Source organism: Triticum aestivum, chromosome 2B (assembly GCF_018294505.1).
Source record: "Triticum aestivum cultivar Chinese Spring chromosome 2B, IWGSC CS RefSeq v2.1, whole genome shotgun sequence".
Taxonomy (NCBI): domain Eukaryota; kingdom Viridiplantae; phylum Streptophyta; class Magnoliopsida; order Poales; family Poaceae; genus Triticum; species Triticum aestivum.
This window is the reverse complement of record NC_057798.1, coordinates 385,039,022-385,061,183: the sequence shown is the minus strand read 5'-3', so window position 1 is coordinate 385,061,183 and position 22,162 is coordinate 385,039,022. Positions and strand designations below refer to the sequence as shown.

General features: G+C 50.6%; 3 long non-coding RNA genes across 9 annotated transcripts; all 3 read left to right on the top strand.

The window, feature by feature from the left end:
- The first annotated feature begins 14,147 nt into the window (after positions 1-14,147).
- Positions 14,148-19,568, top strand: LOC123045045 (uncharacterized). 6 transcript variants are annotated; one of them, XR_006421016.1, is made up of 11 exons: positions 14,148-14,656; positions 14,802-14,890; positions 14,997-15,068; positions 15,858-16,012; positions 16,119-16,190; positions 16,980-17,417; positions 17,593-17,809; positions 17,916-17,966; positions 18,080-18,711; positions 19,262-19,306; positions 19,447-19,568. It is a non-coding gene; the product is annotated as an uncharacterized lncRNA (long non-coding RNA). The 6 variants fall into 6 exon arrangements; XR_006421018.1 differs by having other exon boundaries at positions 14,150-14,656; positions 17,076-17,417; positions 18,080-19,306; XR_006421015.1 differs by having other exon boundaries at positions 14,151-14,656; positions 17,593-17,711; positions 18,080-19,306.
- Positions 19,569-19,647: 79 nt separating this feature from the next.
- Positions 19,648-20,577, top strand: LOC123045047 (uncharacterized). Of its 2 annotated transcripts, none has more exons than XR_006421020.1 (3): positions 19,648-19,749; positions 19,832-20,304; positions 20,430-20,577. It is a non-coding gene; the product is annotated as an uncharacterized lncRNA (long non-coding RNA). The 2 variants fall into 2 exon arrangements; XR_006421019.1 differs by having other exon boundaries at positions 20,425-20,577.
- An 86-nt stretch (positions 20,578-20,663) lies between these two features.
- On the top strand, positions 20,664-21,309 carry LOC123045048 (uncharacterized). The gene is made up of 2 exons (XR_006421022.1): positions 20,664-20,753; positions 20,848-21,309. It is a non-coding gene; the product is annotated as an uncharacterized lncRNA (long non-coding RNA).
- Positions 21,310-22,162: the final 853 nt, after the last annotated feature.

Below are 22,162 nucleotides of genomic sequence, written 5' to 3'. Positions count from 1 at the left end.
CAAACTATGTTTCTCTACGATGCATCTGCAGGGAGTAGGGTTGCAAGCTGTTAGCCGACATACACGGCGGGTACTGCGGGCATCACTCGTCATCACGCACCCTCGTGGACAAGGCGTTCCGCAGCGGATTCTACTGGCCCACGGCGCTTAACAATGCCACCGAGCTAGTGAGATCCCATGAAGCCTGGCAATTCCATGCCAAGCAAATCCACCAGCCTGCTCAGGGTCTCCAGACCATCCCGCTCTCATGGCCGTTCACGGTCTGGGGGATGGACATCTTGGGTCCATTCCCTCGAGCGCCCGGGGGCTACTGCTACCTCTACTTCGCCATAGACAAGTTCACCAAGTGTGCGGAGGTGGAGGCTATCCGCACCATCCCATTTGGCTCGACAGTCAAGTTCATCAAGGGCCTTGTGAGCCGGTTCGGGGTCCCAAATCGTATCATCACCGACAATGGCTCGCAGTTCACTAGCAACCTCTTCAAAACATATTGTGCTAACCTTGGAACGTAGATACGCTATGCCTCAGTGGCACACCCCAGGAGCAACGACCAAGCTGAGCGCGCCAACGTGGAGGTCCTGAGAGGCCTCAAAACAAGAACCTTCAAGAAGAAGCTTGAGGCCTGCGGCAGGGGCTGGCTCAATGAGGTCCAGTCCGTACTGTGGTCCATCCGCACCACCGCGACCAAGCCGATGGGCGAGACACCATTCTTCCTCGTCTACGGAACCGAAGCAGTTCTCCCTCACGAGGTCAAGCATCGCTCCACGCGGGTCTTGGCATTTGACGAGGCACGCCAGGACGCCACGCGGGGGATGGACCTCGTGTTGGGGGAGGAACGCCGCCATCAAGCCTCGCTCCGGGCGGCAAGGTACCAGCAGGTGCTACGGCGGTACCACTGCCGCAACATCTGCTCCAAGACGCTCGAGGTGGGTGATCTTGTCCCGAGGCGGGTGCTCTCCGGGGAGTGGCTGCATAAGCTCTCCCCATGTGGGAGGGCCCATTCAGTATCCCCCGTGTCTCCAGGCCTGGCGCCGCGCGCCTGGAGACGCGGGACGAGATCCCCATCCAGAACGCCTAGAACATCCACCACCTCCGGAAGTTATACCCATGAAGCAAGGCCCCGTGCCTGGGAAGGTCTCCGGTCATGACACTCTCATCACTACAAAAAAATACACATCCATGACATTTTGGGCTGAACGAATTTTTTTCCTGTCATGCTTATGACACTTCTATGACGATAATTGTGACAAAACCCGGTATCATTATAGATGTGGTGGGGTCCTACTTCTATGACAAAAAATCATGACAGAAAATGGGATTTTCATCCTCGGCGGGCTGGAGACGCAGCTGCATGACATTCTTTGGGCCGTCCATGACAGAAAAAACCGTGGTAGAAGTGAGGGCGAGGAAAATATCGGGGGAGTTCCCGGTTACGGTCGGTGGTCGGGGCCGAGCGATGAGCGTTTCTCTCGTACGTACGCGCGTGTGTGCGAGGCGTTGGGCTCTAACTGAACTCGAGCAAGGCATTGGGCTCTAACTAAACCTGAGCGATTGTACTAGCTACGTTACTGAACCCGAGCGATCGATCCTTTGCTGTTAGCTGAACCCGAGTGATTCCTTCGCTACTGTTGCTAACTGAAGCCGATCGAACCCTGCTGCCTCCTTCCCTGGATGAACAATGAGCGTTGTTGGGGGATTTGGATGAACAGTTCCTGGTGGGGGGTTGGATGAACGGGAAACCGTGGTAGTAGAGGCCATTGTCGCTGGATGAGCAGGACCCCGTGGTAGTAGAGGCCGTTGCCGCTGGATGAACAAGACCCCGATTGATCGAGCCGGTTGGGGGCTGGATGAACAGGACCCCGTAGAGGGCTGGATGAATAGGACCCCGTGGAGGGCTGGTTGAACAGTAGCCAGTTGAGGGCTGGATGAATAGTAGCCCGTGGAGGGGTGGTTGAACAACACCCCATGGAGAGGGCTCGTTGAACAGTAGCCGGTGGAGGAGCGCGCGGTGGAGGCTGGATGAAGAGGAGCCCGTGGATAAACAGTCGCAGGTGGAGGCTGGAGGAGGTCGACGGTGGATGAACAGTAGCCCGTGGAGGTAGTCGGCGGTGGAGATGAACAATATCTGGGGGAGTCCCATTTTACGGTACGCCACACCCCTCCTGATGAACAGGACCCCCGTTTTGACCATAGCGCTCCAACACAAGTCCGTTTCCTCTGTTTTGCGGTACGCCACACCCCTTTCGATCAACAAGACTCAGATTCGATTGTAGGAGGTCCAAGAGAAGTATGTTTCCTCTGTTTTGCAGTACGCCAGACCCCTCCCGATGAACAGGATCCCGTTTCGACCGTGGCCGGTCGAACACAAGGTCATTTCCTATGTTCTGTAGTACGCCAAGTCTCGTTTCCATTGGTTGTTTCGTCCAAGCCAGTTGGCTCCCGATGAACACGACGTATTCCGTTTCCTCCCGATGAACACAACGCATTTCGTTGACTCCCCATGAACACGACGACGCCGCAGCTTCTCCATTCCGACCCGACCATGTACACGAGCCCTGGCTGTACGTATGCGCGAGTAGGTTTTCAAGACCCCGCCCGTATGTATGTACGTGGCCGTATTTTCTTTCTTGCACCCTGGCTGATGTACATACATGTACATGCTACGTGCGCGTCTCTACTACGACACGCGCACGCCTCTACTACGACACGTGCGCGCCTCTATATCGACCAGTATGTACGTACATGTTCGCGACCAGAATGACAACGCTACGTACGCTTCCACCAGGTGGGTCCCGACTGTCAGGCACTTCTTTGTGTGCGAAGATGTAGCTGGTGGGTCCCAGCAGTCAGGGGGCGAATCATTTTTTTTGCCTGTAACATGGGCGTACTTCTTTGCGTGCAAAGATGTAGCTGGTGGGTCCCAGCAGTCAGGGGGGAAACGTTTTTTCGTGAAATACGGTGGCCCGTCCAATGGGTCCCTGCTGTCAGGTGGAGGTATAATTATTTTCCACGTAATAAGGAGGCACTTCCTTGCTATGCCCGTGGACCCAGCTGTCAGCCTCTCCACGTACAGTACTCTTTCGATGGAAGCTGGTCGTTGACCACATTGACCATGCCGCGCCGAGAGCACCAAGGCGATGGACGATGGCGAGGCCTAGGAAGGGGACGATACGGAGCCGGGGAAGAGGCGGCAGTCGATGCCCACGCGGAGAGGAGTACGAGGGTTCACTGGTTCGGCTGCGCTGTGAGGATGCTGTCGCCGCAGGGCCTGGCCAGCGGTGGGAGTGGTAGGGGTGGTGAGGCCTCCGCGGCAGCACAACCGGCCATGGGAGGCAGGAGCAGGCGGCACGACCGGCACCGCTTTGGGCGGATCGAGCAAGAAGACTAGAGGTTGAAGAATCACAACGGCCGTTGGATGGACAATGTACGTGCACTGCAGCTAGAATCGTTTATATTGACTAAGTTGACAAAGCCCTTGGTACGCGTCAACTTAGTAGGCCCACAGGTCAGCCTACGAAACGGTGCACCCCAGATGTCAGGGGAGGAATCATTTTTTGTGCGGCTGAAGCTAGAATATCCGAGATTAAAGAAGAAGCACGACATCCGTTGGATGGACATCCAACGGACACTGCTGCTAGAACCGTGTGTTGACTATAAGTTGACAAAGCCTTGCATATGTGTCAACTTAGTAGGCCCACAAGTGTGTGGGAGAGAACTTATAGCCCATTTGCAATTTGTAAGAATGTACAGCCCATTTTTAATTCTAATGGAATTTACTACAACCCATTTACAGTTTATTAAAAGTATAGCTCATTTTCAAGTTAGGACAACGATTAATAATTTCAATCAACCGTTCAAAACAGAATTCAATAAAATTTCCCACATTTTAATGGGATCCGAAATATTTTTGTCCCGAAATTTCTAGTCAGATTAAACACAGTTTCAATACAAATTTGTATTACGTAAAAATCCAACGAAACATTGTGCGTGCAACAATTAATGAAATTAAAATTTTCAAAATCCAAAAGTAATATTTTATAAACTAATTACGTGTTTGGTGCATTTTTTATAGTTACTGCCCACTTTTTATAATTACATCCCATTTATTATTTCTTAAAGCCCATTTTCTTGTTAAGCCTAATGCATCCCTCCTAGGAAAGATTTGCAGCCCAGCGGGGCGGAGAATAACAAGTTGACCCGGATTGTGTACAACTGTCGGCCCAGTTGCATTGCTGATGTCGAAGAAAAAAGGCATGTGTAGTACAGTACAACCTTACATGGCTACTCAACCCACATTCAGCGACGCCGGAAAGGCCCAAACAAGGCTTCTGTACAACTTTTTGAAGTCACTGAGCTCAATTAATAACTTAAGAAAAAAGTTAGAGTACAGTGGAACCTAATTAATAGTTGTCACGAGCGAAGAAATAATTCAATGGGTCCCACTTGTGCGTGTGTGCGTGCGTGTGTGTGTGTGTGTGTTTGTGTGTGTGTGTGTGTGTTTGTGTGTGTGTGTGTGAGAGAGAGAGGGGGGGCATTGGTCAATGCTCGTAAATACATCTTTCAGCCATATGCATTGATGATGCTTAGTAAAAACTTATATAGTTGACACAATCATATAGAACATCATAGCACACTGAACTTGCATACAAAATTTTCACGTAGGCGGCACAATCAGGGTGGAAGTAGTGGATCGCTACGGTAGGGCTATGTTGAAACCAACGAACTCGTACGTAACAGTTCATCGTCTTTATCAATGATGAGGAAATATCTTGAATGTTGTGCAAAGAAAAAAAGATAGACAACACAATATATAAGTTCTGCTAGAACATTAAGTTGACATACATCCCTTTCTAAAAAAAGTTTAGGTAAAAAAATTAGAACATGTCACAATCAAATGTACTGGCACATCAGTGCTTCACACCCATAGCTCGGATTTAACTAGTACAGTATCTGACAAGATTCAGTTGTTACCTCAAATTAGAGCACATCCAGGTAGCCAGCCCTGCCTCTTCTCCCAAAGAAGCAGTGGCCTCCGCCGCACGATGGAGTAGGCCCTGTGCCATCCATCGTTCCGAGCAACACGGGGAAAGTCTGACGTTGACTCCTATAATGGACGTCGTCGACGGACCCGGACACCAGCTGCGGCGGCAGGACTTCGATTGATGGATTGACCACTTCTTCAACATGCACGAACACTCGATACAGGTACATCCCTAACGTGGTCCGCAACGGCCTTGGTGACGACGAATAGTACATCCCTGGTTCCCGCACCGGTATCTCTACACCAATCTGTCGGGCTTCTGGGAACGGGGGTCCCCAGACTTGCCTGCCTGCGGCGTGGATCGAGTGGTGGCCCAGTATGGCCCATCTTCATCAATGCAAGACTCAAGACCCTCACGAGGGGCCAAGCCTCGCGGGATGGATGACACGAGGCTTCCTTCGAAGCGGCCTCGCCGGGCAGGCTCGCGAGGAGGTGGAGAGATCAAGGTAGGGGTACCTCGCGAGGTACTCATGATGTAAGCCGTGACGATCGAGACCAGGCGGGCACCGGCCCGCGCAGCGTCCTTGTTTCCTCTTTGGTGCAAAGGGGGCAAGCACAGGCGTGGAGTACCGAGGCATCAGGAAAAGGTTGCCATTCCAGTGCAACAAGACCAAGACTAGCAGAGCGGCGGGTTGGAGGTCACCGTGGAGCCCAAGACGGTGTCATCCCCAGTACCTTTGGCAGCCGAAGACCAACTTTAGTCAGGATAAATTGTACTAGTTGTTCCCCTTCAAAATGGCCGTTGTTAGCGCCCTTCCCGCTCAATATTTGGGAAGAGGACCAGGGCCTCTATAAATAGGACTAGCCACCACAGAAGATGGGGGGGATCAAGTTCTCATCAGATAGAGAGGCGATCGAACTCACCCAAGTAGTTCATCGCACCAGCTCAAGAACACCTCTCGCAAGGCTGTTAATCCCTTGTACTATTCATCATCAGCCCCTGAGGCAATCCACCACACACACTGGAGTAGGGTATTACACCACAACGGTGTCCCGAACCAGTATAAATCTTGTGTCCCTCGTGTTGTTCATCGTTAGCTTAGATTCTCGCGAGGTGATCGGACGTGGATTGGTAGGGGGAAGATCTTTGCACGCACCCCAGAGTTCAAACCTTAAGGGTCTGCCGGAACCCAACATCCGACATTTGGCGCGCCAGGTAGGGGTGCGCCGGAATCTTTCTTCCGCTGTCTCTCGTTCGATCTTCCATCGTGTCCATGGCAACGCTCGCCGGGCTCGCGCCGAGCGTCAGGCTGCTCTTGCCGCTCGCGTCGCCCAGACGGCTCCCGTTAGCGAATGTCCCCATCGTTCCCCATCGCCTGCCGCCAACGCCGCCATCGGCCCAGCGGGGAACGAGCAGCAGGCCTCGTTGCTGCATCCTTCGGTGCGGCGGGAAGGCCGCACCGCCACCCCGTCGCTGACTCCAACTGGTTTGTCGTCCCACGCCCGTCGCGCCCCCACGGACATGCACGCCGCGCTGCTCCTGGCGCGTGAGCTCCTACACTACTGTCCCGTCGATGACCTCTACGAGGAGTGGCTCGCTCACATCACCGAGCTCGTCAGCGCCGTGGGGGGCTCCCCTGCGCCGTCCCTCTTGCTGCCTCACCCTCCGTCCTGCGCGGGTGGTGCAGCCCAGGAGGTGCCTCCGCCACCTCCTCCCCAAGAAGGCGCCCTGGCTCCAAGGCGCATGGCCCCAGGACGAGATCCACCACGTCCGGCACCCGCGCGACAAGAAAGGAGCTGCCAAGAGACCCCTCGTCCCAAAGAAGGTGCACGTGTGCTCCCGGCACCGGTGCGCCACGACCGCATCCCTGTGCCAGCACGTCAAGACCCCGTGTTTCTCCACGCAGCGGCGCGCGAGAATCCCCAGGAGGAGGCCCCGCACCAGCAGAGAGCTCCGGTGGCCACCGCAGGCTGTCACGCCTTCACCACCGAGCTACGCAGTATCGCCCTGCCGGGCAAGTTCAAACCTGACCTGCCCCCTCGCTACTACGGCATTACCGACCCCGCGGAGTTCCTACAGCTCTATGAGCTAGGCATCGAAGCCGCCAACAGGGACGAAAAGGTCATGGCGAACTGGTTCCCCATGGCACTCAAGGACGGTTCCCGCACCTGGCTCCTGAACCTGCCTCCTGGCACGATCTCCTCCTGGGACGAGATGCGCACTCGCTTCATCGCCAACTTTCAGCACACTCGCGACCGCCCGCTGGCCGTGGGTGACCTGCGCCGCATCAAGCAGCAACCCGGAGAGACCTTGCAGAAGTACATCCAGCGCATCAACAGCGCTCGCCTCAAGATTCCCAAGGTGATCGAGGAGGCCATCATCTCGGCGTTCTCTGATGGCATCCGCGATGTCAAGATGAAGGAGGAGCTGGCGATCCACGAAGATCTGTGTACGTCTCTGGAGTTGTTCAACCTGGCGACCAAGTGCGCAAGGGCTGAGGAGGGGCGCCTTTCCCTTCTCGAGCTCCCAGCTGCAGATCCAGAAGAGAAGAAAGCCAAGGCCAAGGATGTGAAGCGCAAGGGAGCAGCTATGCTCGCAGCAGAGCCGGACATGAAGCACGGCAGGGATCAGCCGGAGTCGTCCAAGGGCAGCCGGTACTGTGTGTACCACGATCTCCATACCCACAACACCAACGAATGCCAAGAGCTCAGGGCCGTGCGAGAAGGCCATGTCGGTCGACGCCCCGAGCACAATGATCGGGGCTACGGCCGATGCGGAGCGAGATGTGGAGGACGATGGGACGATCGTGGTCCTCGCCAAGGGTGGCGTGACCGGCCTCGTGAGGACCGCTGGCAGGACCATCCTTGCGAGGGGGCTTGGAGAGATCAGCCTCGTGAGGATCGCCCGCAAGGCAACACAAGACTTCCTCCTCTGCCACCACCACCAAGAAGAAATGACGACCATCATCAAGACGAGGGGGCCGGGGGCTTCCAGGAGCCGCGCACAATCTCTTGCATCTTGGGCGGCGCTCAGGCCCCAGCCTCTCAGCGCATCTTCAAGTAGTTTGCTCGCGAGGTGAATGCAGTCCTCCCCAAGCTTGAGGCCACGCGCCCTCTCAGGTGGTCTGCATGCGCCATCACGTTCAGCTCAGCGGATCAGCTCTAATGTGCAGCAACGGCCGGTGTCCTCCTGATGCTCTGCTCCCCAGTCATCAGCAACATGCAAGTCACCAGGACCCTCATCGACGGCGGGGCGAGGCTCAACGTCCTGTCCGTCGAGACGTTCAACAACCTCCAAGTGCCATACGATCAGCTTCAACCAACCAAGCCCTTCTCAGGAGTCACTGATGGTTCCACTGTCCCGATAGGGCAGGTCCACCTCCCTGTCACCTTTGGGCAGTGCAACAACTACCGTACTGAGCTCATTGACTTCGACGTCGCCCACATTCGCCTGCCATACAATGCCATCCTTGGGTATCCCGCCCTGGCCAAGTTTATGGCAGTGACTCACCATGGCTACAATGTCCTCAAGATGCCAGGAAGTGGCGGAGTCATCACGGTCCCCTGTGAAGAGAAGGATGATGTGTGCTCTCTCGAGCGTGCCTTCCATGCTGCGTCAATCGAGGACCCAGACGGCAAGAGTAGAAACCTTCCTGAAGCAGCTCCCAAGAAGAAGAAGGCATCACCTGACTCAAGGCCTCGGGAGGCAGGCACCTCCGGAGGCGCCACATCCGGACATGCGCCCATCCAAGGGGCGCCACCCTCCGTCGCATAGGAAGGCGCGCCCGGCGCCCTCCTCGGGCGAGGCTCGGGGGCTCTCTCCTGGGGAGCCACTGACTTTGCCAAGATCACAAGGGAGGCGCTCGGGCACCACTTGGAGGCGTGCTTCGCGGCACGTTTCCCTCAGGAAAGCATAAGGCAAGGTGGACCCAACCCTCAGGAGTTCATCACCAAGGTTGCTCAGGAGTTGCAGGAATCGAGAGTCATGCGCGGCAACCGCCGCCTGCCCAGCGTGGCTCCCCATCCAGGCGAGGATGGCGGGGTGCGTGTCTGCATCGACTACCCAGGGCTCAATCGAGTCGCGTCTCAGGAGTGCCTCTGGCCTTCGCGCGTGGGGTGTTGCGAGGGTCCACCGCACAACTACGTTCGCATGCCCTTCGGCCTGCCGAACACATATGCTGCTCACCAGCGCCTGATGAGAAGCATTCTGGAAGCTCAGGTGGTCGAGCACCACACGCTCCTGGAGGAAATGGAGGTGGACCTCGCCGAGCCGCCCGGACCTCCAGAGCCTCCTGAGGCTCGGAGCCCCGAGGGCTCGTGAGGATTGGCTTCTTCACCACGCATTGTCATCTACTCTGACACTCGCTCTGCAATGGTATTAGGTGACTTCTCTCAAGTTTCGTTTCAGCTAGGAGCGCCCTCAGGGCTGCATCATTCCTAGGTCGCATGGGTCTGTCCCCGCGGCGTGTATCAATTTTGCTTATGTATTCAGCTTACCTTGTTGGGGGCGCCCCTTGGGCTGCATCATCCCCAAGCCACTTGGGCCTGACCTAGTGGCGTACACCTTTCTCTGCACATATCTAAGTTGATTTGCCTATTCATACTTAACCTGCTTGAGATAATCGCCTGCTCGATTGACACCTACCTTTGGAGCCGCTCGCTCTGGCACGACGCTTGCGCATGAGTCCGTCCCTGCAACGTCGACAAATCTGAGTGGTCGAGCTCTGGCCGCGGCAGCCCCGCATAGCGCTACCTCACCAGGCCCTCAATGCATCAATCACTCCCTCAGAGCAACCAATGGCTGGCTGGCAACCGTAATGGCAGTCCTTGTTTTCCTCGTGCTGGCGTACAGGATCTGCCTAAGGAATAGCGTGGGGGGCGTCGTGAGCTCTCTGTCTCTCTCCCGTATGATCCGCACATGCATTAAAAGGGGGGCGCCTGAGCATCGCGACTCAGGGGCTCTTACTGGCTCTCCAGCCCTCACCCCCTGGCCTTGACCCACGGCATCACGACCTGTCATACCAGTGGCGGCTGAGCTTGCTCGAGGGCCAGGACCTGAGGACGTAGAGCATGAAGGAAAGTGCAGGGAAGAGGGGAGAAGCTCACGAGGGCCTCACCCACCAACACCCCAGCTGCCGCCGCGCGGGCCTGGCACCTTGCCGAAGGACTACTCCAAGCTCATGAGATAAGTCACGCCCCCGGAAAAGCTAAATCAACGTGATGCTAAACCCTCGCCTAGTGCGGCTCTATCACGACGACGTTGCCTTCCTTTCTTGCCCAGCGGAGGCTACTTGAGCGCTAAAGGGGACCTCTCGAGCATCGCACCTTGAGGGCTCTTACTGGACCTTGGGCCGCTCACCTCCTGGCCTTGACCACGGCATCGCGACCTGGCATACCAGCAGCGGCTAAGCCTACCTGGGGACCGGGACCTGTCAGCGTAGAGCGCCAAGCCCTCATGAGGATAGAAAGGGGAAGCCGAGCCGAGACAGGACAAGCATCTCGCATCACTCCATAATAAGGAAAATATTCACAAAAGACATGGCATACGCCTTACATACCCCTGCAGGGTGTTTCTTCGATTCTCGCAGGGAACAAAAGGTGCCAATCCTAAGGAATGCTAACTACGCGCGCCTCCATGGGAGACGCCATCATCAACAGTGGGCCGCCCAGCACCGGTGCCAACCCCATCCAGATCAGCGGCATCGGCTGCCAGATGCAGCTGCCCAGCTCCGAGCGCGACGCGAGCTCGGGGGCTCGTAGCTGTCGTCGCTCGTCTCCGGAGTCACGTGAAGCTCGGGAGAGTCGCTGGACCCTCCGGCTTCTCCGCTGCTACTAGAGGAGCTGCTGGGGAAGCGGTTGGCGGGCCTGGCCCTCGCCACTTCAATGCCCCGGCCGCTTTCCTTAGAATAGCACTCCAATCGGCGTCCTTCCGCATCAAAGACCTTGAAGAACATCAAGGAGGTGCCATCGTATTTAAGATGAATTACGAGGGCACCCCCTGTCCGGCAGACCCGGGTGATCTCGCCCTAGCCCTGGGTCATGTAGACCTTGCCCGGAGTGACAACCTCGACCTCCGCTCCGGTCGCGAGGGTGCTGCAGTCAACAGGCTGCAGCCAGAGCTCCAGAGACCCCCTCAGCGGCATCTCAAAGGCGAAGGAGGGAGGAAGGCGGATCCAAGAGCGTGGAGGCATGGCGGCATGAAGCACAAGCTCGCGAGAAGAGCCCTCGGCATGGACCCCAGGGGTGACGACGCGCACCGCCGTGACTCATCGGCGTCTTCTTCTCCAGGGCCCTCGGCTCGGGCATACAAGGGGTAGCGGAAACCCAGGCGGCGGCCGTTCATACCAGGGCCTTGATGTCTCCTGCCATGCGACCACGTCGCAGCGGCCGGGGACCGGCCGCTTCTTCGGCGGAAGCGGGTCGTGACCCTCTCGGGGGGCCTTCCCCTTCTCTTCCGCTGAAAACCGGCGGATCGGCGCCATTGGCGTGAAGTGAAGCAAGGGCGAGGAAGAAAGAGAGAAGCAGGAAGAGATGGACCGCGGGGGCTCTAGCCCGTCCTTACTTATAGTCCGGAGGAGGTCAACTATCGGCCTCCGCGATCGCAGGTAATCATGACTCATTTCTGCATGCACGGACTTGTCAAGTCGAGCAGTTGACGAGGCAGCGTCGGGAAGTGGAGGTGCCCACGTCCAATCAACTGCCACACGGCACCAAAGGCCGCAGGTTGATGGGGCCCGCGGCGCTCCGCACTTGCCCCTTCGCTTCTCTGCTAAGCCAAGTCCGAGCGCGCCTTGGGCCCGGGGGCTACTGTCAGCATTCTGGGAATGGGGGTCCCCAGACTTGCCTGCTTGCGGCCTGCGGCGTGGCTCGAGTGGTAGCCCAATACAGCCCATCTTCATTAACGCAAGACTCAAGACCCTCGCGAGGGGCCAAGCCTCGCGGGACGGACGATACGAGGCTTCCTCAGGAGCGGCCTCGACAGGCAGTCTCGTGAGGAGGCGGAGAGATCAAGGCAAGGGTACCTCGCGAGGTACTCGTGACGTAAGCCGTGACGATCGAGACCAGGCGGGCGCCAGGCGGGCGCCGGCCCGCGCAACGTCCTTGTTTCCTCTTTGGTGCAAAGGGGGCAAGCACAGGCGTGGAGTACCGAGGCATCAGGCAAAGGTTGCCATTCCAGTGCAACGAGACCAAGACCAGCAGAGCGGCAGGATGGAGGTCACCGTGGAGCCCAAGACGGCGTCATCCCCAGTACCTTTGGCAGCCGAAGACCAACTTTAGTCAGGATAACTTGTACTAGTTGTTCCCCTTCAAATGGCCATTGTTGGCGCCCTTCCCACTCAATATTTGGGAAGAGGACCAGGGCCCCTATAAATAGGACTAGCCACCATAGAAGATGGGGGAAAAATCAAGTTCTCATCAGATAGAGAGGCAATCGAACTCACCCAAGTAGTTCATCGCATCAGCTCAAGAACACCTCTCGCGAGGCTGTTCATCCCTTGTACTGTTCATCATCAGCCCCTGAGGCAATCCACCACACCACACACTGGAGTAGGGTATTAGACCACAACGGTGGCCCGAATCAGTATAAATCTCGTGTCCCTTGTGTTGTTCATTGTTAGCTTAGATTCTCGCGAGGCGATCGGATGTGGATTGGTAGCGGGAAGATCTTCGCGCGCACCCCAGAGTTCGAACCTTAAGGGTCTGCCGGAACCCAACATCCGACACAATCACCTTCGGTATGGTGGACGACTTCTTCATCCATGCCATAACTGTCAGAGCCCAGCTGTCTGGAGGAACAAACATACTTACGAGCTCACCTCCAAGGTCGTTGATAAGCTCATGCATGGACTCGTTGTTCCAAGCACGTCTAGTCATGCCGTGGAAGGTAAGCTTTGTTAATAACTCAAGCTTAGAGGGCACCAAGCCCCATCCTAGGTGCCACCGATCAAAGCTCACCAGCGCGCCATCGTAGGACAAATGTCGGGAAGATTCGAACACATGACTGCAGTCGAAAGTTGTCCGGAACCTGACGAAGAAATCAGCCGGTGGCAGACAGACTTCTACGAGCAAGTCACTTATTTGGATGCCATGCACAATGCCAAGAGCTTTGACAAGGTCGTCCGGCGAGACGGGAGGTGGGTCACCATTGATGGTTACCATCAGCACTTTGCCAGCAAACTGGTCGTCAAGTGCCGCCATGCCACTGTTGAGCGACAACACGTAGCACCCGAAGGCAGGACGGACCTCAGGATCTCCGGCTCGGAGATCCGCATTGACCGGCGACATGATAGTGCGCTTGAGTACAGGGAGTACAGGAGGGGGATTTGGGGGAACTGGAGAGGTGGGGAGGGGCGGGAGATTAGGGATGAAAAGGTAGCATGAATTTCGAACACGCGCCAATATGCTCTCGGCGCGCAAGCGCACGAAAACACCGGTGGTGCCCACATGTCGGCCTAAGAGTCCCTATTATTTCTTTTTTTGAGAGGCCGACCTTCTGTTTTTGAGGATCTTTTGAGAGCCCGGCCTGAGAGTCATAACTGACCTATTTGGCATTGCGTTACTACTCGGCCCATATTCAATGACACCTCACTGGCCCAAACAAGTGTACATCATCAAAAAGACACTGTGCTAAAATTATAACTTGAAAAAAGGAGATATACTCTGAACACTGGAGAATGGTGATGCCCTCATTTAGCCCACTAGTAGTTCGAGACAATAAACAGTTCGAAACAACGATATATACAACATTCAAACACTGACTAGTGACTACTACTGACATAAACAGCAAGACATGATAGTTCATAAGAAGTCTTCTACACCACCAAAATGCACCCATCTGCAGCGCTCAGACTCTCATGATCCAGACAAGAATGACATTCTAAATAGAGGCAACTATTACATAGTAAGAGTGACATAGATGAGGATGACCAAATGACAATGAATTTAAAACAATAATGAGGCTAGCCAACTCACCTCCACAACGCTTCCCCGATCGGTTTCTTTGATGGCCGTTAGATCATGGTCAACTCGGTCCTCTGGTTTGTTTTGCCGGTTCGATCTTCACCTTACAGTAATTTCCTTTTCACCCCACGGTGCTTTTCTTTGCCCAATGACTGGTGGGTTCGTCTCGCAAGTGCATTGGCTGGGTGAGGTGCGTCCATGTGCGATTGGGATTTTTCCAGTCCACTCCTCGCGCGCGACGTGCGTCCTGGGACCGCCCAATCCCCGAGCCCTCACCCCTTCTTCCTCCTCTCTCCCACGTCAGCCGCCATAGCAAGAACCGTAGCCCCCTTCCCTAGATCCCCGTTGCCGCCGCCCCTCCCGCATCTGCTCTCTCCTTCCTCTCTCTGTTGTCAGCCGCCGCTACAACTCCTCCCTTCCCCGTCTTTGTCCGTGCAGCCGACCAACTTAGCTCCGCCCGGCGATCGCTGCCTCCCCAGTTCATCATCCCTCCCTTGCTGCTCTACTTTCACCAGGGACGGACGAATCCATGCACCCCGTCGCCTAGAACCGCTAGGTGAAGAAGATGGACGAGCGCGAGGGTCGGAGGAGGCCACAAGGCGACGGATCTAGCGCGGGATTACGGGTTTCAAGACCCTCGTGGTTGACCTCCTCTTCGCTTCTTCCTCGTACTACTGCATCCCTTCGGTTCTTCCCCTCTATAATGTGATGCAGGTGCTCCTCGCCTCCCCATCTCATTTTCTCTCCACTCTCTCTCTTTCCACATATACTCCTGGTTTTAGATCTTTCTCGGCCATGGTACTGCAAGTTATGTTTTCTCATTATCAGTTGGTTCAGTTTACTGTTTTTACGGCTGCAGATTACTTGTGATTTTCTGCAAAATCAACTTGTCAAGGAGTGGTGTCAATGGAAGGCGTGACAGTCATTCTGGTGACATATGCACATCAGGTTCTAGAATTAAGTAGTCCTACTAGGAAATTTTAGTTTGCTTATTCGCTAAGTAAATCGGTGTTCTGTTTGTCGGGTCCATCTAATCACTTTCTCGTGCATGCAGGTCGGCACCGCTGTTGTCACTGGGCAGAATGGATGACTGGCCATGGGCAGGCTCGGAGCCCTCTGCGAACAGGTAACTGAATTTTCTGACCAAGGAGCTTTCTAAACATGTAAAACGGCATGTAGGCCAAAGCACACAGGTTTACAGTTAGTGCCTGCAACACTCAGCTATGGCTCTGGCCCAGTTGGATCCAACATGCAGAGGCAGACAACCAGCAAGCAGCCCCTCTGTTCTACAGGCCAGTGTTTTGTTAGTTTGGAGTCAAATAAAAAGATGTATAAATCTAGGAATTTCAATAGGTGTGAGGTGGACAAAAGATCTGGGGTATATCACTACAGCAATAGAACTAGAGGGAAGGAGGGAGATGGTACTGATTTTAACGTAGCAGGATAGTATATATACTAGCATAGTGTAACAGAGCATGGTTTATGAACAACTATTAAGATAGCAGGAATAAGATTCCTTGGTAATTATCACATCACTATTAGCCTCACTAGACAGATATACTGAGAATGCTTAAATTAGACTACAAATCTTATTTCTAATCAACAGATGCTATAGTACTGTTATTTGTCAAATGCGACAACATCAAAAACACAACAGAAAGCACTATCTGGTGAAAGTTTGGGCGGTAAGCAAGCAAATGGACAGAAATGTAACAGCATGAACGCTTAAATTAACATCTATTTGTCAGATAAGCAGATGCAAACTGCATACAAACATAATTCAAGTGCAATTTAACATCTATAACAGAGTTACATTTCTTTTAAACATAATACACTTATTGTGTCGCTTACCTACTTGCAAAGAGAGTTCATATCAGAGGAAATGTTCATTGTTTCTACTCTGTTTATATTTCAGGTTTGCATGTTCAGTCAATGGGAAATTGGTAGCAACTTTCCTGCACTTTTTGGATGCATTGCTTTGATAGTTTTGCTTGCGGTGCCTAATCAACTTGTCAAGGAGTGGTGTCAATGGAAGCCGTGACAGTCATTCTGGTGACATATGCACATCAGGTTCTAGAATTAAGTAGTCATACTAGGAAATTTTAGTTTGCTTATTCGCTAAGTAAATCGGTGTTCTGTTTGTCGGGTCCATCTAATCACTTTCTCGTGCATGCAGGTCGGCACCGCTGTTGTCACTGGGCAGAATGGATGACTGGCCATGGGCAGGCTCGGAGCCCTCTGCGAACAGGTAACTGAATTTTCTGACCAAGGAGCTTTCTAAACATGTAAAACGGCATGTAGGCCAAAGCACACAGGTTTACAGTTAGTGCCTGCAACACTCAGCTATGGCTCTGGCCCAGTTGGATCCAACATGCAGAGGCAGACAACCAGCAAGCAGCCCCTCTGTTCTACAGGCCAGTGTTTTGTTAGTTTGGAGTCAAATAAAAAGATGTATAAATCTAGGAATTTCAATAGGTGTGAGGTGGACAAAAGATCTGGGGTATATCACTACAGCAATAGAACTAGAGGGAAGGAGGGAGATGGTACTGATTTTAACGTAGCAGGATAGTATATATACTAGCATAGTGTAACAGAGCATGGTTTATGAACAACTATTAAGATAGCAGGAATAAGATTCCTTGGTAATTATCACATCACTATTAGCCTCACTAGACAGATATACTGAGAATGCTTAAATTAGACTACAAATCTTATTTCTAATCAACAGATGCTATAGTACTGTTATTTGTCAAATGCGACAACATCAAAAACACAACAGAAAGCACTATCTGGTGAAAGTTTGGGCGGTAAGCAAGCAAATGGACAGAAATGTAACAGCATGAACACTTAAATTAACATCTATTTGTCAGATAAGCAGATGCAAACTGCATACAAACATAATTCAAGTGCAATTTAACATCTATAACAGAGTTACATTTCTTTTAAACATAATACACTTATTGTGTCGCTTACCTACTTGCAAAGAGAGTTCATATCAGAGGAAATGTTCATTGTTTCTACTCTGTTTATATTTCAGGTTTGCATGTTCAGTCAATGGGAAATTGGTAGCAACTTTCCTGCACTTTTTGGATGCATTGCTTTGATAGTTTTGCTTGCGGTGCCTAAATTACAGCCTGCCAATGGCGTGGAGTTTAGGTGGCTAGCCCATGCATTGGGAAGAGTTTGGGCGGGTCGCGGTTGATATCGGACCTGTAAATGAAGAAATTTTCATTGCAGTGGGCATAATTAATGGTGTGGTGGGGCTTAGTTGCGCGCTCGTTGGTCTGCCCAGGGCGAAGGAGTTCACCGTGGTGGACATGCCACTCCTGGAGCGGCTCTTCATGTTCCTGCCGCCTAATGTTGTGGTGGGGCTTAGGATCGCTTGTGCTCCCAACCCGCGGGTGCTCGCCTACCTAGACACAAAGAGCTCGCATGCTACAGATTGGTGTCAGCATCATTGGGGCACATCTCTCTGGTCTACATCTCTCTTGCAACTTGAAATTATTCCATCGACATTGATCCAACCATCATGTTCTCCTTTGTGATTAGAAAACTATCAATGACTTGTGATAATAATGTTGCTTTAGCTGTAGCTCATTGCAGTCTCTAAAAATTATTCCAGTAATCCCTCTTCTTCTCTTCTCTTCCAGTAACTATCAATGACTGGTGGTGAGTTCAGCGGCTGCCGCCTCCTCTTCTCTTCGAATCCAGTAATCCCTCTCGTGAGTGCATCAAGGGATGTCATGCCCTCAACTAGGTGAAGCACCAGGTCCACTTGAGCTCCTCCTTAAATAGATGTGTTCGTGTCATTTAGCCCCAAAATTCAGTTCAGTTCGGATCTACATCTTTTGCCGACCCCTTTTCTTGGTACTGATTGACCTTTTTGTGTTAATATTTTTATTTGACTGCATTTTTTTCTTTAGTCCTTCCTCTTAGTGTATAATCCTGATTGTGCAAGTTTCTTTCCTGGCAGCGAGTTTATGATTCAGACCATTCCATAACAAAATGCATATATGGCCTCACGGTAGGAGTTTAGCTTCACACTGTCATCAAGTTTGTGTCAAATTTATTGTTCCATTTTTGGAACAGTGTACTTTCATGAGTATTTTCTAACGAGTACATATAATACTTTCGCAGATCATTTTACAAAATAGAAGTATAGAGGAATTAATATATAGAAGTTATGACCATCGTGTAGAGTGATCTCTGAAGATGGATTGCAGATAAGTATATTAACAATTTAGTATTGACCCTATTTCTGTTGATACTTTACTTTACTAAATCTTTCGTATTAACCATAAGCATAAAGGATATCATGTTGGGTTGCATTGCCATGTAAGGAATGGGTATCCTAAACCTGAGAAAGTACCAACGCAGATGATAGTTTCTTAGGAATATCATCGTGTTGTTACAGCAAAGATGGCTAGCTGTAGCACCTTCTATAATTCAGTTTACTATTAGGGATATCATTCAATCTCTGAACTATGTATTACCGTTATAAATTTGGCTAGGGAATCTCTCATTTTAATATTGCAATGAAGTGGTTGGGATGGAGAGGGTTTTTTACTTGACTACTTTCTGACTATATACCTTTCTGTTTTGTGCAAGTACAAAGTATTAGTAATTTCAGTCTGTCCAATTTTTGCAAGGATAATTGTGTGAGTCTGGTCCAAACTTTAAGACAATCACTTAATACATTCATGGGATCACCAACTTTTGGCGTTTTTTGAGACTAGCTAGGTGGGATCATGAATTCCAAGAAGACTGTGGTAATTATCCTACTTTGTTTGCAAGATTGGTTTCTAAAAATATCATGGTAGTTGTAATTTCAGGTTGCTGCTGATTTGACTGAATATGTTTTGATGGTTTTTTAATCTTTCATCTTTACTGTGTGTAAAAGTAACTAATTCATTCCTAATTGAATCTTTCAATGGTTGATGGGAACACTACAGATCTTGCTTCTCTGCTTTTTAATGTTTCATATGTTTTCATGTACAAACCGAGGCGTGCGGGCACCATGTGTTTCTATTGCAGAGGTTGATCACCGTGTGTATGGCTTGCTGGTTGCGCCAGTAGAGTTTCTCAGAATGTTGTTTGTCCAGTCTTTGTTAATAATGTGATCATCACAGAACTAAAAGACAATGTTTGGTACTGAATTGCAGTTCGCTTTGTTAATTTCTGCGACACCATTTCATATTTACATTTGAATTGTACTTACTTAGTTTGTAAGGCCTTATAGTTTCAATGCTTTATTTGCTTGTGGAACTACGGCTCTGTTACATTTTGATGATTGTATATTTTTGTATATGAAATTTGTAGAACAAAAGTAAAAAAATGGAGGGCCTAGCTTACTTTGGTATTAAGGTAATTAACTCTAGGTTCCATTGCAAAAGCTCAAGCATGTTCTTACATGATTACTCCAACTTAGGAGTACTACCAAACACTGGTTCATTTTTCTGATAGATTCAGTTATGGCAATACTGAATCATTTTTTGTGTGATTAGGGACAAGGAGCTGTAGCGTCATGGATTGGAGCGAAGGGGAGGTCCTGACGACTGAAGATGGTGTGTAGGGGAGGAGCTCGAAGCGGCACTCCCATGGAGGGATGGCTGATGTCAAGGCAAGTTTCTCTCATCCTTCTCCCCCCTTCTCTCTCGATGTCTATCAGAATAGATTCACCTTTGTTCTGATTTTTCTTTATATATCCCAGGTGCTAAAATCTTATGTGTCAAGGGCATTGTGATGGCGCGATCCATGTCTCCTGCTAGCGCTCGACGTCCCGTAGCCCCAAAGAGGAGGGCTCCAAGGTACTTTTGATTGAATGACTTAATTTTTTCTCCTATGTTGTGCTAGAGGACTAACTGAAACTATGGCTCTGCTATGTATCAGGTTGGACAACAAGCTTCACTGGATGAAAGCATTTCCCTTCTAAAACAGAGTGCTGCTGATATGAATGCACAAGTTAGTCTTGATACTAAGATGGTCATGGAATTGCTTGATCTATACTAGGTCAACATGTCAGCCAACCACTTAAAAATAATCATTTGCATTTCTTCCTCTAAACTGTGAAACCTGACGAGTGATGACGCATCAGCAATTTAGCAATAGAAGATGTCAGTGAACACGAGTGCCAGTCAAGAGCAATGAAACGCTAGATACTTTAGAGTGTAATTTTATATAAGAATAAATAAATGACACTTAAGTCATTAAGCAATTGTTGTTGAGGTATTGTCTCACCCTTTATCTGCTCTCTTTTAAACTGTGGAATGCTATGGGCTGGAGCTACAGGGGAGGAGGGAGGTAAGCGTGAATGCAATGAATATTGTTCGGATAAAAAATTGGGTGCAAACTGAGTACTGACGGTGAGACTTATTCATTTGTTTATCCTTTTGCCCTTTTAATCAAGAACAATGTTCAGAGCTTACATGGTTGCTGAAATTTAAATCTATGAAATAGAAATATTAATACCATACAATGATCAGTGCAGAGTAGGATAGTTATTGAGTTCTTCCTGAGTTTTCATTGAGAAAAGATTGGAACTGTGTGATTTGTTCTGAACTTCTAATACAAAGTAAAGATGGTGTGCATGGGAGGAGCTTGAAGTGGCATTCCCATGGAGGGATGGCTGATGGCAAGGCAAGTTTCTCTCAATCCTTCTCCCCCCTTCACTCTTGATGTCTATCAGAATAGATTCACCTTTGTTCTGATTTTTCTTTATATGTCCCAGGTGCTAAAATCTTATGTGTCAAGGGCATTGTGATGGCGCGATCCATGTCTCCTGCGAGCGCTCAGCATCCCGGAGCCCCAAAGAGTAGGGCTTCAAGGTCCTTTTGATTGAATGACTTGATTTATTTCTCCTGTGTTGTGCTAGAGCTAACTGAAACTATGGCTTTGCTATGTATCAGGCTGGACAACAAGCTTCACTGGATGAAAGTGTTTCCCTTCTAAAACGGAGTGCTGCTGACATGAATGCACAAGTTAGTCTTGATACTAAGATTGTCATGGAATTGCTTGATCTATGCTAGGTCAATATGTCAGCCAACCACTTAAAAATAATCAATTGCATTTCTTCCTCTGAACTGTGAAACCTGACGAGTGATGACGCATCAGCAATTTAGCAATAGAAGATGTCAGTGAACACGAGTACTCAGTCAAGAGCAATGAAGCCTAGATACTTTAGAGTGTAATTTTATATAAGAATAACTAAATGACACTTAAGTCATTGAGCAATTGTTGTTGAGGTATTGTCTCACCCTTTATCTGCTCTGTTTTAAACTGTGTAATGCTATGGGCTGGAGCTACAGGGGAAGAGGGAGGTAAGCGTGGATGCAATGAATATTGTTCGGATAAAATATTGTCTTCAGCCATCTGTCTCGCTCTGGTTTTCCTGTAGTGTGGAGTTTCAACTCTCGATCTGGTCCGCGTGTTATTGATTCAGCTGCCTCACCATTGCAGGAAATTATTGTGTGCTTTAGATTGGGATGCTGAACCAGATGAAAAATGTCACTGCAGCTTTGAGTGCAGTCATAGGTTTGAATTGTAAACTGTAGCTGCTTAAAACTTTGGTATAAAATAAAGCCCTTACTGGTAGATGAGGCACGTTATTAGCAACGTTTCACATTTTCTTACTTGCAATACTATGATTGCCTGTTCAGGTCTTCCAAGACCTAAATCATCATAAATCCAGCACACACAACACCTTTTTTAAAACTTCGGTTACCCTGATTAAGCCTCCGTTCAATTTTCTTATATGGAGGGGTTAGAAATAGTTACCTTGCTTGCTTGCTCGAAACTAAATCTACTGATAAACGGAATTTTTTCAAACCACACATGGTGTTTAGTGGGTCTCATGATGGATTGGGTTGTGGTAGTAGTTCTTGGGTGCAATATCTATCTTGATAAAGCGATCGATCAGGGCGCATCGGAGGCAGAAGAAGAGAAAATGTTTCGGGTGTCTGTGGTGTTGAACATTCACTGTTTATGTGCTTTGTACATGCACGACCAGTTCAGTAACTAGATGGCCTTTTCTACTGTACTGGTGCTGCTACTTTTCACATGCTAGCTTATTTGAAAAGCGCCAACAGTGTGTGCCACTTGTAAACAGTCCATGTTGAAAGAATAGAAGCAGAAGTGTGGAGATAATGTAATTGGTCAGTCAGGAAATTCAGTCTCAATGAGCTCAACTAATGACATGTGTGAGTTGAGCCTGAGGTGTTTTCC